At 58.8% G+C, this 18,925-nt stretch overlaps 1 protein-coding gene across 1 annotated transcript in view; it reads right to left on the bottom strand.

Annotated features, from left to right (window-relative positions):
* WSCD2 (WSC domain containing 2) overlaps window positions 1-16,879 on the bottom strand; it is an 87,118-nt gene extending 70,239 nt beyond the window's left edge. Inside the window, exon 1 of the mRNA XM_081283098.1 lies at window positions 16,084-16,879. The gene's annotated coding sequence lies outside the window, so the exon portion shown is untranslated. The remainder of the gene's footprint in view (window positions 1-16,083) is intronic.
* Window positions 16,880-18,925: the final 2,046 nt, after the last annotated feature.

Below are 18,925 nucleotides of genomic sequence, written 5' to 3'. Positions count from 1 at the left end.
TGAGCCCCACCCCCAGCCCTATTTTGTAATTTAGAGACAGGGCCTCACTGAGTGGCTTAGCATCTTGCTGCTGCTGAGGCTGCTTTGAGATCCTCCTGCCTCAGCCTCCCTGGGATTAAAGGCCTGCACCACCAAGCCCAGCCTGACCTGGACATTTTAGAGGTCGGGCTAAGTCACAAACACAAACCAAGGAATGGAGGCTAGATCACGTGAGGTTATTGAAGAGCAGCTGGCGCCTCAGCGCCTGGAACTTGGCCCCAGCCCAGGTTTGCCCAGGGAACCCCCATTCGGAAGACACAGCTGACGTCTGGACTTGGATATAGAATAATTCACTTTTTCACTCTTAGAAACTAAAGAATGAAGGGTTAAAAATATAGACAAGGCAAAGATGAGAGAGATGGCCAAACTTCAGCAGTCGTGGGGCTTGGCGGGTGGAGGCCCGGAGGGAGGCCCAGGAGGCACAGAGGACCTTAGGGGCAGTGAGTTCATTCTGTACGATGGCGACACGTCAGCAGACATCTGTCAACACCCACAGGCTGTGCGACACAGCGAGCCCCAGGAGCAGCCACCAACAACACCGATCTGCATCCATATTGGTTCCGAAGGGCACGGAAGGTCCCGTCCCCACGGAAGATGCTCTAGGGGGGGAGGCTGGGGACGCTGGGGTGGGAGGGCCCTCAGGAGCCCTCTGTGCTTTCTGCTCAATTTTCCTGTAGCTGAAACCTGTCCCCTCCCCAAGAGAAGTCGGTCACAACAAATGGAAGGCAAATAAGTGCAGCCAGGGGCCAAAGCCAACAGAGGGCACCCGGGGAGGAGGTTAGAGAGGAGTCCTGCTTTCCGCAGGGCGGGGAGGTCACCAGGATGCAGACCATCCCGAGAGCGCCCCAGGGTGCCCTCGGAGCCAGAGAGGCCCACTGGGCTGATGTGGCCCCTGCTCCACGCTCAAGGCAGAAGTCGCCGAGCATCTAGACTTGGAGGAAAGATGGGGCTTTCTGGGGAGCAGGGGGCCCGGGTAAGTCCTCCTCGGGGGACATCATCCATCCTGGAGAAGGGAGCCCTGGGGATGCCTGGGACCCAGCTTCTTGCAGCTCAGTCAAGATGCCAAGTGGATTTGACCTCAGGAGGTTTAAGGAGGCTGAGGTTTCTGGGACACCTGAATTTGGGGGCTTAAATAGATCTCCTGCTCCTCCCCACCCACACCTGTCCGCCCGGGGGAACTCAGCATCTGTCAAACCAGCACCTTAATATAGACAGGGCTGGGTGTCATCTGTCTCCTGGGACAGCTCGGCCCCAAACCACCCCAAATCCACCCACCAGGTGAGTCCGCCAGGTCCCCATGAAGACCCTACTAGGTGCAGGCCACCCCCTGAGTATTGTTCCAGGAGCTGATATTGGCTGGGCATCCCTGGGTGCTGAGCTCACCTGATTGGCCAATCTGAGGATGACCAGCTCACCTGATTGGCCAATCTGAGGATGACCAGCTCACCTGATTGGTTAATCCGAGGGTAACCCATAGTAGGGAGGAGGGAGGAGCTCAGGGAGGCCAGGAGCTGGTTGGTGACCACCCACCATGAAGTGGTAGGGCCTGGAGGTGACCCAGCCCTGCCTGGCTCCTTCTCCTCCCTGTGAGGAATCCACGCTCCTGTCCTCATTCTCGTTCCATCTGGCCATCTATTCCATGAGGCAAAGCCAAATAAAAAATCTATTTTCAGCGCACGTGAAATTTCTACTTTTGGAGAGCACCAAGTTCGCATCTCCAGACACGTTCCAAATATTGCCTGGGCATGTATTTGGGCAGCGGCAGGTGGCTTGTTGGTGTGTGGGTGAGGGCACCATTGGAGTGTGTCAACGTAGATTTCAGAAAAATCAATGTGCCACCTCACACAGGGTCCCCGCGCCTCCTGAACGGCCTGGGAGAAGCTGGGGGTCTTCACGGTTTATCTCCATCTTCCCCGACAGTGAGGGAGGTGGGCTGCTGACTGTAATAGTATTCATCATTGTTAACACACACACACACACACACACACACACACACACACACACCCCACACACATATTTTGGTAACAGGGATTGAACCAGGTGCACTCGACCCCTGAGCCCCATCCCCAGCCCTATTTTGTATTTGATTTAGAGACAGGGTCTCACTGAGTTGCTTAGCGCCTCACTTTTGCTGAGGCTGGCTTTGAACTCACGATCCTCCTGCCTCAGCCTCCCGAGTCTCTGGGATTGCAGGTGTGGCCACCCGCCTGGCTCATTGTTAATATCTATGGCCTGCTCTGTGCCGGGCAACCAGCATGCAAACCACGGTGCCATATGCAAATCACGCTGTCAATCAATCTGCCATCCAACAACCAGAGAACACACAAAGCCCTTATTGTAGGACTGGCATGTGGCTAGGAGTCTCCTCCTGCGTGCATCTCCTCCTGCGTGCACATGGTGCCAGGTAAGCACCAGAATCATTCCCGGTTCTGTGGTGCGGTGGAGCCAGCACAGCCTGAGGGAATCCCAGCTTGTCAGATCCTGCCTGAGTTGGGTCCTTGTCCCTCACCACTCACCCACCTGCGGGCTGAGAGCCAAACCCTGTAGCAGGAATTGTCCCCATCACAGAGATGAGGAAACTGAGGCCCCGGAGGGTAGTGGGACTTGGCTGAGATCACGGAGCCGACTCGGGACCAGTTCCCGGGTCTCTTCACTGTTCTCAGGATCCTCGAGGTGACATGGCGGGTTCGAGACAGTCCCAGTGCAGAGACGGCCTTGGAGTGGAGGCTTATTTACCACCCACGCGATCGGCTGTCTTTGAACAAACCAGGAGCCTTTCCCTGGTGGCTGTCCAGGTTTGGATCCGAGGGCCCCCGAGGGCCCCCGAGGCTCCGCAGGGGGACGTAGAAGTGGGATGACGGGGCTGTGGGCGCCGGGACCTCATCAGCCCTTCCTTGTCTGGATGGACCGCTGGGTGCTCACTCTGGGCGTGGCTGGAGGGCGTGGGTCCCTGGGTGCCCTGGAGGGGTGCGTCATCCTGTGTCCCCTTTCTCCTCGCTCTCTGCCTCCTGGCCAGTACTGGCCGACCAGATTTCTTCAGCCCTGCCCTCCGCCATGAGGACCTGGCCTTGGCCCTGACAGTAGAGTGGGCCCACGACATACGGGACCTCTGTCACCACGAGCCAAAGCAAACTCTGCCTCCCCCGAGGGGCTCTCGGATGCCACACTGATGCAAACATGCCAAGGACAGATTGAGCCACCTGCCCACAGTCACGACTCACGCGGCTGCCCAGAGTTCTCTGCGGTGTGGTAGGCGCGTGCCACTGTGATCCCTTCGGTCCTTCTGGGTGACACGCAGACACGCTGTCTTTACCGTGTCCAGGGTTGTGCAGTCATTTTTGGTGGGGACGGTTAGATATGTTGTAAGTGAAACTCGATTTCACAGGGGTCATCCCTTGGGACCAAGCTGAGTCGATTTAGAATCCATTTAAAGAAACAGCCACACAGCACTGGGCAGTTCTTGAAGGGAGTTCTCAGGGACACTCGGCCACTGAGCCACCTCCCCAGCCCTATTTGGCATTTTATTTAGAGACAGGGTCTCACTGAGTTGCTGAGGCTGGCTTTGAACTTGAGATCCTCCTGCCTCAGCCTCCTGAGCCGCTGGGATGACACACGTGTGCCACCACGCCTGGAGGATTTGGGGACTGTTGAATACTACACTAGGAAGATTATTTCCCTCTGGGAAGCTTCATGTGGGGCAGAACCTCTTCATGGTGGGCAGAATAATGTCCCCCAAGTGTGTTCACGTCCCAGTTCCCAGAACATGAGACTCGGCAGGTAGGTTTGGGCAAGGGACCAAGCCTTGCCTGGGCCTGGGAGGGGGAATGTGGACCCAACCTTGCTAACTGTGGGGTGCGGTACCATCCCTTGTGATTTCCCCACAGTTGGAGTGAGCCAGGATCCTGACAGATGCCGCACTTGGTGCAGACGTGCCAAGGACAGATTAAGCCACCAGCCCACGGTCAAGAGCCAGGAAGGGAGGCCAAGTCTGCCCAGAGCCCTTGGCCAGGGGTTGCCGGGTGGGGTGGGCTTGTGGGCCTTGGGCTGCCGAGAGCTGGGGACAGGTCTTATCATATGGTCGAACTTGGATTCATCTCGAACACTCAGTGACTGGGGGTTTGTAAACACCCACCCACGGCTCCTCTGGCCCTGGGGAGGTGGTGTGGGGTCCCCATCTGCACAAGCCTGCCCGTGTCACCTGCCCGGTCCCCAAAGGCATTCGAGTTCGCAGCCCCTCCCAGGGGCTCTCTTGAGTCTCCAAGGAGGCAGACCCCAGTCCCCCCTCGGGCTTCGGGGATGGGCCTGGCTAATTTTCTGGCACCAAGACCTGGAACTGATCAGGGTCCCAGTGGTGGCCCATCATAAAAACGCTTTGTGCAGGGCTCAAAGCCACAGCACCGGCGTCTGCCCAACCCCATATTTCTCTGGCCACATCATGGACTTCTGATTGTGCCCAGCGCCTGCCTGGAGCCCGCGGGAGCCGGCGCCCAGGTCCCCCGCCCGGGCGCACAGAGAGCCCTTGTCCTCCTGGCTGCGACCCCGCCCTGCTCCGATTGGAGGCCGGCCTTGGGGTCAGTGGGGCTCTAACTTTGTCCTTGCTTGGCCACCGTCCCCTATCAGCCCACCAACAGGGAAACCGAGCCGGGCAGGGGCACTGTCTAACCTATCTGTGACATCAGAGCCGTCTGGGACTTTCACTGGGTTTTCATTTGATCTTTTTCTTCTAGTTTCCCTGGATGTCCCCGGGGAAGAGAGACCTGCTAAATGCCCTCATTGTGAGAGTCACCCTGTCCCCATGGCCTGGAGTCGGAGCCAGGAGGGGGCTGTCCCACCCCAGGACGTCCTCCTCCCTCTCAGCTGACAGAGGCCCTGAGGCCCGGAGAGGTGGCCATTCGCCATCCTGGAGAAGGTGTAAGGGCTGGCCCACACCAGTGGTTCTGATGTCCCAGGGGGACGTTTGTCAACATCCAAGGACATTTTTGTGGTGCCAATCGAGGGAGGAGGTTTCGCTAGCATCTGGTGGGTACCGACGGGGATGCGGCTCCTCGGCCTCCAGGGGACCGGCCATCCCCACCCCGCAGCTCTGCATACCTACAGGGCACGGGGTGGGACACCCACAGCAGATGGCAGGTCAGAGCTTGACCACAGGCCATCTGGGAGACCTGGTCCAAGGGGGCTCCTGGGAGGTGACACAGGGTGGTCTCAAAGGTGACAGTGTGGGCCTCCAGTCTGGCGGGTGGGAGGTGCAGCCCTGGGCCTGGGTGGTGCCAGCCTGCAGGAGGCACTTGGGCCCAAGGAGCGGGTGGAAGGCCTGTTGTGCCCCATAACTTCACCTGGAAGTCGGCCTCAGACCCCCCATTCCCCGCTCCTGGCTGTGTGACTGTGGGCAACTCACCCCACCTCTCTGATCCTCAGAGATCCCATTTGTAAACACAGGCTAATAACCCCCTTAAGACATTGTTAGAGGCTCTGATGACACGGTCCATCTACATGAAACACAGGGCCTGGCGTGTAGTCACAGCCCAATAGTTTGGGGACAGGGAGCACATCTGTAATCCATGTAACCGGAGAGGCTGAGGCAGGAGGATTGCAAGTCTGAGGTGAGGCTGGACAACTTTGTGAGGTCCTATCTCAGAGTAAAAGAATAAAATAAAATAAACAGGGCTGGGGATGTGGCTCAGTGGTAGAGCGGTCACCTAGCCTGTGTGAGGCCCCAGGTGGAATTCCCAGCCCAGTCCAAAGAAAAAAGACTCTGAATCTGGTTTTCAAAGACCAGGGTGGAGCTGGATTACTGTTCTTCCCCTCGGTCACTCAACTCTGACCTTCTGTCGTGGGAGAGAGGAATTTGAGCCCCAGAGAAGACAAAGCAGCCGGTGGCCATGATCACCAGGAGTCAGGGTGGCCCTATTTATCAACTGTCACCAGTAGGCCCGGAGCAGGCGCCAAGGCTTCCGTGGTGACCACCAGGGACCTCCCTCTGGACCAGCCGTTCCCACCTGGGTCCTCCCCAAGTGGGGTCTGGCCCACCCTCCGGGGTCCTTGGGGCAGATGCCCGTCCCAGGGCGAGGGGCCGAGGCTGGCAGGCCCACACTGGCTGGTTGCTCTAGGGACCCCCAGGGTTGGGCAGAGCCTGGCCAGGAGGGGCCCAGGTCCCCTCGGCCCCAAGGACACACAGGTGGAGGAAGGAGGGGGGCGGAGGAGGGCGTCCCCAGTGGGTTCCGAGGGGCTGGACGGAGCTTCAGGGACCCCTGGAACCCAGCCCCACCCGAGCTTCAAGGTCAAGCTCTGTGGGCCCAGCCAGGTTCAAGGGCACAGCCCAGACCTGCCCCCCCCCCACCCAGAGACCCCGGAGGACAACCAGGTGACCAGCCCAGGGGCCCTGCCTGCTGCTCTGGACCTGCCCTCCTGGGCCTCGGGCATGTCCTCACTCCAGCCCGACCCAGCCCTCACCTGACCCCTGGCTGTCCTCGGTGCCTGCAAATCCAGGGCCTGGATCCAGCCAAGCCTGCTGCCTCCCGGGTTCTGAATCCTTCTTTCTTTTCCTGTGTCTTGGGGTCTCTCTGGGGCCATCTGTTCCCAGCCTTATCACAGTCTACACAACGGAGCTACCTGTCCTCGGGGCCCAAACAGAGCAGCTCAGGGTTCTGGTCACGCAGCCACTGTGGCCCCCCGGGGCTTCCCGGGGCAGGGGACAGGGCACAGCGGGCGGTGTGGCCGTCAGCTCGGAAAGGACCCGGATTGCACAGGACAGCAGAGGATATGTCTCTGTCCCAAGGCAGCAGCACGGAGGGTCCAGATGGGGTCCCCAGAGGTGATCCCTGGGGACACAGGGACATTTTCCTAGCGAGAACCGTGACCCACACACACACAGGACAACAGGAAAATCAAAGCAGGATTTGCCCGAGGCAGACCCACGTCCTCACCACCGGGGTCCCTCCGGTCAAGACCCGCCCCTCCCCCACCCGCAGCGTCCCCTCCTGGCTCTCGGGGTCCTTCCTGGGTCCTCTCTGAGGCCCCCACCTTTTGAGCTTTTGGGAACTAGAATGAGCCGTCCTGTGCCTTTTTTGGAGCGCGCCTTCCTCAGCCTGGTCCAAGGTTCACCCTTGGGAAGGAAGAAGGGGGGGGGGGGAGAGAAAGAGAGAGAGAGGGAGGAAGAAAGAGGAGAGACCTATGGCATTGCCAAGCTCCTGGATCCAGCCAAGCCTGAAGATGGACCCTAAGCCAATACATCCCCTTTCCTGATCTGGAAACCGGGCTTCTGTCACTTACATCCAAAAGAATCCCCATAAAGGAGAAGATTGCCATCATCACCAGGGTGCACGAAGACTTGGAGGCTAAGGGGGCTGGTGTAAAAGGAGCCACGGCCACAGGATGGTGAGTTGATGGTTTGCTTTGAGCAGGACCTGCCCTCCCCCGCCCGCAGCTGCCCCCGCCCCCATCTGTTGGGTTAGACATCTGGGCCTGGGTTCCTCCGCTGCCAGGAGCTGAGAGTGGGGGTCCCCGCCCTGTGGTGTTGTGGGGCGGCCAGGGTGGGGGAAATGAAACCTGTCATTATTATTTAAATCAGCTCCGAGGCCATCAAGAGAAAACCGGAGCCCTTGATGGTGGCATTTCCCCAATGCCATTTTTAATTCTAGCTTATCAAAACACAGCTGGGATTTGTGTTTTTTTTTTTAAACAAAACTCCATTAATAAAAAAAAGATCTCCAATAAAAGTCAAAACAACCACAGGCTGTCAGGTAACAGTGGTGGCAAGACAGGGCATTTTAGCAACTGACGACAAATCAAAAAACTCATTTGTGGGCTCTTTCCTGGAGCTGCCGCTCCCAGGGAAGGCTGAGCTCCCCAGGGCTCCCTGCTCCCCGATGGGTTTCAATGGGCCTGACCTGGCCTGGGGGTGGGCTGGCAGCACTCTCCTACTGACCCCAGGGCCTTTGCATGTGCTGTTTCATTTTAGGGCATACTCTTCACATCCTTCTTCTCCTTCTTTACTCACAAATCCTTTAGTTCCCAGCTCATTCCCCACTTCTCGGGGACCCCTGCCTTTGAAAGGCTCTGAGATGCGGACTCCTAGCCCTTGTGGGTGGGCCCACACCACCCTGGGCCTTGCTGAGCCTGAGGCCCCGCCCATTCGCCCTAGGGTCTCAGATTGCTCCGCCTTTAGGAGCACGTGGTGCTGGGTGGGGCAGGCTCCTCCAGTGTCCCCCTGGCTCCCCCTGGGTCCAGGCCCAGCTCCGCCTCCTGCATCTTGGTTTTGCGGATTTATTTTGCTTCTGGTAAAATGCACCTAAGATTCTCGACCTTGGCCACCCTTAAGAGCGCAGTCGAGTGGCTCTCGATGTTCCCACACTGTGCGGCCGTCACCACCTCCTCTCCAGAGCCTACTCCTCCCAAAAGGAGATGTGTCCTGAGGGACCCCAGACCCCAGCTCCCACCCCGCGGTCCCTGCTGGCGCCCACCCTTCTACCTTCCATCTCTGTGAACTTGACCGCTCTGGGCGCCTCACCCGAGTGGGGTCGTCCGCGGTGACCTTGTGTGTCTGGTTGGATTCACTTGGCGGAACGCCAAGGGTCAGGGGCCTTGTGGCGGGTGCCCGTCCCCTTCCTTTCTGATTAGGATCTCGGCCCTTTAGATGAGCACATACTGGAATATGTACATGCACTTATATAGAGAATATGTCCTACTGTACCCAGCGGCGTGTGCACATCACGACACCCCCATTACACCCTAGCCTATTACACCTGTCCCATTCTGTGTGGAGGGGACCAGGGCGTCAGGGACCACACCATGCATGCAGGTCGCACTGTGCGCATGCGTGAGCAGCGCATTTGGCGCTTTGGCCCCGGGGATGGAGCTCCGCTGGGGCAGAGCTGGGCTCTCTGAACGGAGTACGGGGGATAACGGGACCCTTCCTCGATGAGTGACGGAGGGAAGCCACCACCAGAGCCCAGCTCACAGCAAGCACCTCTGTCCCCCAGGGCCCAGCAGGTGACAGTGGCTCATCGTACCTGGGTGACCTGGGACAGTCACCATGGGGAGGGGAGGCCACGAGGAAGGGGCGCCGACAGGGGGAGCCCTCAGCACTGTCAGGCCAGATGGCGGAAGGCTGCTGGATGGAGAGGACCCTGGCGGAGCCCTTGGTGGCCCTGGGGGACCGTGCTCATGGCCCCTGTGATCTGCAGGAGGCTGCTCACCTATGCTCGGTGCTGGCTCCCAGTCCCTTGCTCACGGTCAGCCCCAGCCAGCAGGGCTGCGTGGCCGTACCTGGTGAGGGGACTTGGAAGCCGGGACTGGTTCAGGGCCTTGGGGTGGGGAGGATGTCCCATTGCCCCATGGCGCAGGTCTTCCTAGAGGGAGGCAGGAGTGCGAGCCAGAGACCCACCCGGGGGACATGGGAGGGTCTGGGGCTGAGCAGATGATGCAGGAGCACCAGCTGTGAGAAAGGGCAGGACTGTGGCCCCTCACGCCCGACACAGCCTTTCTAGACTTCTGAACTTCAGAACCCAAGAGGACAGATCTGTACTGTTCAAAACCCCACATTGGGGTCACTTGTTACAGCAGCAAGAGGAAGCTCATACCTCCTATGAGAAAGTAGCAGGAAATCTCTGGGGCCCAGGATCAGCTGTGGGCCAGAATATAGAAGACCCAGGTTGGGGTCCAAACTCTGTCACTAGCTCTCAACCCTACCTTCACAATGCCCAGGGGGCTGCAGGGTTGACCAGCTGTCCCCGGGGTCCCCACTGCCCTGCTCAAGTCCAGACCTAGAGACAGGGCCTGGAGCAGCTGCAGGATATCCCTGGCCCTGTCCACTCTGGTCATTTGTCACACAGCCTTCCCGGCAGGTCTGATCTTCCCTGTCCCGGTTTTCCACAGGAGGAAGCTGAGGCGCAGAGCAGACCAGTCACAGCCCCGGCCCCTGGGGAGGTGGAAAGCCAGGACAGGACCCTGTGGGGTGCCTCAGAACTGCCCCATGGTGCGGCCCGGGCACCTTTCCTGTTCTTGCTCTCTGCTGAGAGCCTACGGCCCATCAAAACTGAGAAAATGAGCCCATTCGGTCCCCAAGATAGGCTCTTAGCCTCCACTCCTGCAGGGGACCAGAGCTAACCAGGTGGCCCCAGTATGGACATGAGTGCCCACAGGGAGGAGGTGGCATCTCTGCAGGTGCCACACCCCACTCCATCCCACACTCTGTCCTGGGGGTGCTGCTGGGTGCCCAACATCCAGCGTGGGGACCTCACTTCTCAGAGGGTCCTCTCCAGCTTTCTGCATGTGTCCAGCTCCACGGGAGACACAGAGGACCGAAGCCAGTGTCACACCAGGACGTCACGGTGCTGTTCCTTCTGCCATGCACACACAAGAAGGAGCTTTTACCTCAGCTGCGGCCCAATGTCGCCATCCCCAATGTCCCAAGGAGGATACCGCGGCCAGAGTGAGCCACCCGTCCTGGGCAGCGGCTGCCATCTGAAGCTGGATTTCTCTAACACAGAGAACCCGCCTTTCCTGAATGTCCCCAGGAGCGCCGTCCTCTGCCGGGTATTAGATGTCACTGACTTACTGGGCACTTTGGCCAGGGGTCGGACCTGTCTTACACAGGCCCCATTTCTTGCCCTTTGCCCTGCCTACTAGATAGGGCCGCACTGTTTCCCGGGGCTGTCACCGGGGCCAGCGATTCCCTGTCCCACACCACGCTGGACACAAGCTCCTGAGAGGGGACTGTCTCCTCCATAATAAGGAGCAGGAGGAAGGGGAGGAGGGGCTGCAGGTTTTGTAGCTTCTGACAGGCCAGGCCCTGGGCAAAGGACTTGGCCAACGTCCACCACCCAGGGAGGGGGACGGGGCCTGTCTAAGGCATCTCCCGAGCTCTGACTCTCCCGCTCCCAAGACAGACCACATGCTCTGTAAGACAGAGCCGGCGTCTCATCCCGGGATGGTCAGTGCCCAGCACAGAAGAGGTCACTTAGAAGATTCTGAGGAAACACTGATGTCAGCCCATACCATGCTGAGTGAATGTGAGCGGATGGATGGACGGATGGACAGATGGACAGATGGGTGGGTGGGTGGATGGGTGGGTAGACAGATGGTGGATTGGTGGATGGATGGAAGGGTAGATGGATGGGTGGATGGTGGATGGATGGATTTGTGGATAGATGGATGGATGGATGGGTGGGTGGATGGGTGGATGGGTGGATAGATGGATGGGTGGGTAGACAAATGATGGATTGGTGGATGGATGGGTGGATAGATGGATGAATGGATGGGTGGATAGACAGATGGTGGATTGGTGGATGGATGGAAGAGTAGATGGATGGGTGGATGGATGGGTGGGTGGGTGGGTGGATGGATGGATGGGTGGGTGGATGGGTGGATGGATGGATAGATGGATGGATGGATGGGTGGGTGGGTGGGTGGGTGGATAGATGGATGGATGGGTGGATGGGTGGGTGGGTGGATAGGTGGATAGATGGGTGGATGGATAGATTGAATGGATGGATCATGGCGGGTGGGAGGATGGGTGGGCGGGCAAAGCTCCCCATACTGAAACAGACTCTTCCCACTTCCGTGGCCTGATTAGTTTCTTTCACCTCAACCTCCAGATGGACTCAGAAGAAAATGCCCCAACTGTGTGCTATGACATCAGTGATGTCCATCACCCCTGCTGGCACTGGGGAGGCGGTATCATGTGATGGCCAACCGTGGCCTCTGACACCAGGTGCTCCATGTGCAAATCCCCAGAAGACCCCTTCTGGGCTGCGTGACCCGGTTCAATGGCTTCACCTCTCCGAGACACACAGATCTTAGCAGAAACCATCTCATGCGTTTCTCTGGGTGATAGATCATTGTATATAAAGTCACCCACATGTTGTGTGGACCTCGTATTGCTGACATCATCGCTTCGGCCGGGATGGGGAGCAAGCAAGGCCGGACTCCCTAAGGACAGGGCACATGGTGACATCTACCTCATCGAGTGGCAATGCTACTTCCAGGGTGGAACCCAAGTGAGGGACCAAAAGCATAAACATGTCACCCGTGGAGTGAGAAGCAGAGAGAGTTCCCGCAACCCAGGCACCCATGAGGGAGGGAGGAACCGGGGCCAGCAGCCACCCACGGCCTGACCTTGAACATGGCCCCTGCCTCATGGGCTCCCGGGGATCTCCAAGGATCCTGAGCACCAAGTACTTTAGTCCCTTAGTCCCCAGGACCAAAGCCTCTCGCACGCCCAGCCCCATTTCCATCTCCCAACATCTGGACCTGCTCGGGGAGCCATTAATCTCAGGCAATTTCTTTCCTCACTTGATTTGTTTATTTAAGGAAAACAAGTTGCTCCTAATTAGGAGACTGCTGGCGGGAGCTCAGCTCCGGGGCCTCGGCCGCCCCGCTTCAGACCTAAAATCTACCTGAGCTTTGCACATCTGCAAGTCTGTCCAGCAGCTGCGGGTGAGGAGGCTGGGGCTGGGCGCAGAGTCAGGCAGGGCCTGGGGACAGCCCAGGGCTCTGGAGCACGGTGCCAACACGGCTCAGAGCTCGCACCAATCGCCGAGTCAGCATTGGGAAGGTGCCCGGCCCAGCAAAGGACCCTGCGGGCTCAGGGCTGGGGCTGTTTGAGAGCGCACAGGTGACACCCCCCTGGCCACTTAGGGCCCCGCAGACACTCAGACGCACCTCGGAGATGTGCGTGCTGGGAAGCGCACAGATGCACACACAGGATGTGCCAAAGTCACGCTGCCACGCAGCCAAACACCCAGAAGCGCACACACGCACACCCGGAGGCGTGACAGGCACTGTGTGCCCCGCAGCCAGCACACCCAGACACCAACACTCCGAAGCACACACGTAGAGTTTCAACCAAGTGTGCAAAGCTGCACACGGGTGTGCACTGAGGAATATGTACACAAAGAGAAACACAAACATGTGCACTGCAACACACACACACATGCACTCACACAGAGACACAATCAGACTCTGACGCTCCGAGGTGCACATGCTCAGAAACCCACCCACACGCCTAGAGACGCTCACGGGACACTGCACACACAGACACAAGTGCACTCACCTGCACACACAGATACGCACAAAGGTACCTGGGAAACACAAGGAGGCATTGTGCAGAAGTGCACAGCACAAATTGCACGTGTGTACACTCACACTCATGCAGGTGTTTGCAAACACCCACACACCCACCTGTTCACATGGGGACAGCATGTCCCCCTCTGGGTGCAGGGTTAGAGCAGACACACCCTGCTTCTCCAACACAGGTGTTTCCACACACGCTTCCCACACATGGGTGTACCTTTGTGGGTGCGTGCCTGCTTGCTCACTCACACTCACACACACACGCACAAAATGCAGTTACAACACCTGACCCCTCACAAGTGTGCACACAGAGTTGCGCCCACTCCCACCGGTGTCCGTTCTCTAGCACGCTCGCACATGCTTGAACCCACACATGTGCATCTGGCAGACACTTGGCACACACTTGGATTGACGCTCCTCACACCCGTGCACACACGCTTCAGTACTCCCAGAGTCACCCTCCCGAGAGCATGGTCGCACGGTCCTGCCTGAGAGCACACGCGTCTGCACACCTTCACACGCACGTGCACACGCACACACACCCTGCTCCCCCAGGAGAGCACACTGCCCATTGCCTCAGCCCTGAGCCCGGCACAGATGGAGGCCGCGCAGAGGGGCTACTCCCGCGGGTTCCCAGGGCACCCCTCTCCCCAAGGCAGCCCCGCCAGGCCCATGGGGTCTGTCCTCCCCGCCAGGGTCTCCCCCAGGAGCCCAGGCTGCCCCCAAGCTCAGGACCAGCCAGAAAGAAGCAAGACTGGTCAGCACACCGCGTCCTGACCCTCTGGGCATCTCCCCACCAGCCCCATCACCAGGCCAGAAAGTGCTTCTCCACCCGGGGGACGCTCCTGCGGGGACAGCAGCCTCGCCAGCCTGCGTGGAGCAGCCCTCTGTGGACGGGATGCCGGACCCAGACTGAACTTCTCTGCTCGGGGTCCCTAGACAGCTGCCAAGCTGAAGCCATGGAGACGCTTACCTCCACTTCCTGTCGTCATGACAACCAGCAGCTGGGTGCACAGGGCCCTCCTGGCGCCCAGGCTCCCCACCAGGAGCAGCTGGTCCTTCACAGGAAGCAGGGAGGGGGCGGGGACTGCAGGTATCAGGTGACTGGAGAGCCAGGACCCTGCCCCCAACCGAGCATCACCTGGTGCTTGGGTGGGACACAGTCACCCTCCCTGGGGACACAGCACCCAGAGGCCCACGCGCAATGCCCCAGACCACACGGTGGGGTTTCTGGCAACGTCAAGACTGGGGCCAGCAGCTCTGATGCACCCGCTCTCTCTGGGTGCTCCTGGCACCCTTCCAAAGCAGGACCACAAACACGCCATCTTACAGTGGGGAGGCTGACGCTTGGAGAGGGGAGTGTCTGTCAAACTTGGGTGTGATCTGTCCAGGGTCTCTTAAACACTAAGTCCCATCAACTCCTGGATTCTGAAAATCTCATCTGTGACATTGCTGGGGCCATGGAGTATCTGGATGGGGACCTCTGAAGACACATGAAACCAGGCAGCAGCAACTAGAGACCAGAGAGGTCTAGTGAGTTTCCCAAAGTTACACAGCAAATTAACCACCTGATCCAGAGCTGGGGCTTTTCCCAATGTACCAAGCCCAGGCCTCCGATGCCCGAGAGGGATTCCTGGGTTTTGGCAGCCAGAGGAAAAGGCTTCTATCCTGTCCCCAGGTCAGAATCCCAATAAGGGCAGGAGTTTCTCAGAATCCCACTGTGTCCCAAGAATTGACAAACACACAGCAATGCCACTCCCCAGAGGCAGGTACTCAGCCCCAGCAGGGGACAATTACAGGGACTGGGAATATCTCTGACTAGGGGTTTGGACCACCAGAGTGTCCAATCCGTGTCTCACAGGTACATCAGCTACAGGCCAGAATATCAAGATGACCTCAGCCTCAGGCTGGGACCCAGCAAGGAAAGCAATGTCCTCTAGGGGGCTGTGGCCACAGGGACAGCTCCCAAAGGATCCTTGGGGTCTAGGTAGCCTCTTTGGAGCATGCTCTTCACGGGGAGGAAAAATAATCTAGCCAAACTCTAGCTATAGGCAGGGCTCATCTGAGTGTCCAGGGGCCTGGAGCTGGACCGGGGGGGTCTGCCCCCCCACCAGGGCTGGGGCTGGGTGTGCCAGGAGCCCGTCCCCTGGGCTCTTCCAGAACCTTTGCTACAAAGTCGCACCTCCCCAGGATGCAGCCTGAATGGCCCATTGAGCAGCCCTGGAATCTCCCTGCCCCCCCCCCTTCTCACCTAAAGAGAAGCCCTTTTGGAGCTGCGGGGACCAGGTGGTCACCTCCAGCCCTCCGGGTGGCTTTGCCAGGGAGGTGTGTAGGCTCTTGCCTTGACACTTGGGCTGCTGGGGCTTGGATAGGCACGTGCTAATGGAATGGGCCCTTCTCCCCACCCCCAGGCTCCAGTCTCTCCTCTCTCTCTCTCTCTCTCTCTCCATCCACACCTCAGAATGCACAGAAGCAAGTCTGCAAACACTATGCACAAAACCCACTGCCCGGTGGCCCGGCTGCTGGTTCCTGATGAAGGAACTCTCATTCCCCAGCGTCCCCTCCCCCCCAGCACCTCAGAGAGTCAACTCGTAAATACAACTCGGTCCCTTCCAGGTCCCTTCCCGGGGGACTCGGAGCTGCCCAAGGCGGGGGCTTCACAAACCCCACTAGCGAGGACCCTGCTGTCTCCCGGCCCAGCCCCACTCCAGCAGCCCTTGAGTGCACGCTTTGGGGACCAGAAGGATGACCAGAGAAGGGACCTCCTGAAGGAGCCACCGGATCCCATCCTCCACCGGAGGAAAGTTTGTCATTCACCCAGAGCTGGGCTGTCACCGCTGCGTGTTCCTTTCGGACCCAGCGGTGGGCGCCGGGAGGCGGCCAGCCCCGGAAGCCCAGCCGCGGTGGCCTCCTTCCCACGCAGCTGCGCTGCCTCCGGGAGGCTCGGAGCAGGTCCAGGGCCGAGGTCCTTACCTGGGGAGTCGCCGCCACTTGCAAACTCTGCCCGCGGAGCTCGGCCGGCGCCGGGGTCTCTGCGCGCCTCGGGGTCCGGGGGGCGCCGGTTTCGGGGGCGCCTTCCCAGCCTCCAGCCGCCGCAGTCGCTGCCTCCCGGGAGCCCAGCCTCGGCCCCGCGGCTGTCGCTCGGGCTCTGCTGCCAGGGGCGCCCCCCGCGCGCCGGTGGGAGACGCGCGCCCCGGATTGCAGCCGCGGCGACAGCGGTGGCCGGCGATCAGGAGGCGGTGGCGACGCCAGCCGGCGAGCCGGGGAGGCGGGCGGCAGCGGAGGGAGCGGAGCCGCGATCCGCGAGCCCGAGCCTGGGCGGGTGGCACTGCGGGTGCCCCGCGCCGCCGAGGCCCCGCTCGGGACCCGCCCGGGGACGCCCGCGCGCCTGGCCTCGGGGCTCCCTCCGGCCGCCGGCCTGCGGCTCGCGGGCTCCTCCGCTCGGCTCCCCGGCTCCCGGGACTCCGCGCCCGGCCCCGCGCCGCCGCCAGCCGCGCGCCCCAGCCCGGAGCTCCGCTGCTCGCTGCTCGCTGCTCGCACGGAGCCACCGCGCTGTCGCGTTAACTCCTTGAGTGCCACCGGCCTCCCGCCCGGGGCAGCCCGGGACGCCCGCAGCCTCCCGCCTCAGTTTCCCCGTCTGCAAAATGGGCTCGAGACCCACGTCGCAGGGTTGTGGGGAGAATTAACCGAGACGATTACGCAAAGGGCCGAAGCGCCTGGCCTGGAGGAAGCGCTCCATAAATGGCAGAGTATTTGCGGCTGCAGCTGTTGCTGCTGCCGCCGCCACCGCTGCTGCTCCTCCTCCTCCCCCCTCCACCCCCAGGCCCTGGCGCTGGTGCTTGGTAAACTGTCAACACCCAGTAACGGGTAGTTTTGTTTATTGGTGTTCCGTTGGCTGTTTCAGTTTTTAGCTGTGTGACCTCTGGCTGATCACTCGCCCTCTCTGAGCCTGTTGCCTTGCAAGCTCTATGACCTTGAGCGGGGCGCAGCACTCCTCTGAACCTCTGTATCTTCCTCTGTAAAGGGGTGATGGTAATGCCATCCACCTGGAAGGGATTCCGGGGACTCTCTGGGGAAGGAGCTTATGTCACCATGATGAGCCTCGGTTTCCTCATCCCCAAAGTGGGAACAGTGACAGTACCTACTTGATAGGTGACTGGGCTGATTATGGGCTGTAACGCTCGGGGCCTGCTCGAAGCCCATCAGCTGGTTATAATCCCACAGGAAAGGGATGTCTGAGAAATAATGAGGAGAATGGACCTTGAACCTTGGGGACAATTGCAGGCAAGAACAGTAGGCCAGGTTAAGTTGCCTTTTTAGTGTTACTCTGGTGCATGTGGGGCATTCCTGTACTAATTTCTTTTTCATTATTTACCTGGAATTCAAATCTAATTAGTCCTGCATTTTGATGGGTTCCATTTTGCCACTGAAAGCCCATAGTTATGAGCTGAGTGCCCTGAGGTAGGTTGCTTAACCTCTCTGGTCTTGTTTTCCTAATCTATAGAACGGGAATCAAGATCCCCTGCCGTGTTAACAAGGAATGAAATGGTTTCAAGTAGTGCATGTGGTAAGCACTCTGCGTTTGTGCCTTGCACTCACCACCATCTGCCCGGCTCTCCTTCTGTTCTTCCTCTTTCTGCCTCAGACTTGGGGTTGCCAGGGCACCCACAATCCTTGTTTGACCCCATTGTTGGTCTTTGAAAGATTAGGATTATCTATAAAACATGGGCAGTACAGTTGCAGGAGTTACACACACACACACACACACACACACACACACACACACACACGTCAATCAATCAGTGACTTCATCGAGGACAAATTCTATCTTGTGCTGAGGCCAGCCCAGCTCCTCCCTTATCTCTGCGACCCCAGGGTCCAGGTTTCTGCGGGGACCCCGCCTTCTCTCCAGCTCTGAGGTCAGCTCAGGGTTGTAACGTTTCTGGCCAAACATCCACGACGGGACTTGTGAAGCGAGGAGAAGAGAGAAAGTGAATTTTGAAATAAATCACAAAGATCCAAAGGAGACAATATCAGGGAGTTCCTGAGGGTTCAGAGCAGGCACCACCTCTGAGCTGGGTCCCTAGAACTTGTAACGAACCCGGACGTCACCGCCATTTCAACCACAGTGTCTAAAAATAGAATTTGCTCTGATTTCCCCAGGAGCTAAAGCAGAAGGAGAGAATGGGCGGGTTGTGAGTGGGCCCGGCCGGGTGCTAAGTAACTTCCCTCTGACGGCCGTGTTCTCAAGTGGCAAGAGGGGGACTGGTGTTCAGATATGTCAGGCCACCCTGCCAAGGACGGAGGACATGGGATGAAGCTCTGGCTTTGCTACCTCCTAGCTGGGTGGCCTTGGGTAAATTACTTAACCTCTCTGAGCTTCATCTTTTAAAAAGTAGAGATAGTGATAGTTGTGACCTTATGCGGCTTTTGTGCAGATTAAGTGACGAGCACCTGTGTGCACAGGCCTCCTGTGAGTCCTAAGTACCCCAACCCCCCTCTGTCCAAGGTTGGGGTTTGGTCTCCCATCTGAACTCCTAGAAATCCAGAGCTGGGTCTCTCAGAGATCAGTTTCTCTGTCCCCAGCACCCAGCATAGACTTAGGACATAATAGATGCTCAGGAAAAAAAAAAAACCCTGATGAACAAATTAAACTGTGCAGTATTATCACAGATACACAAGTGTCTTAGTTTCTGCGCGCTGCTGTAACAAAACACCATGAACGCCACAGCTGATAGACAGAAGAAATTTCTCTCTCACTGTTCTGGAGCCTGGAAGTCAAAGATCAAGACTGGAAGATTCAACATGTAGGAAG

The sequence above is a fragment of the Spermophilus citellus genome, assembly GCF_964194105.1.
Source record: "Spermophilus citellus genome assembly, chromosome: 3".
Classification (NCBI taxonomy): Eukaryota; Metazoa; Chordata; class Mammalia; order Rodentia; family Sciuridae; genus Spermophilus; species Spermophilus citellus.
Note: the sequence above shows the minus strand (reverse complement) of the source record. Positions and strands in the feature narration are given on the sequence as shown.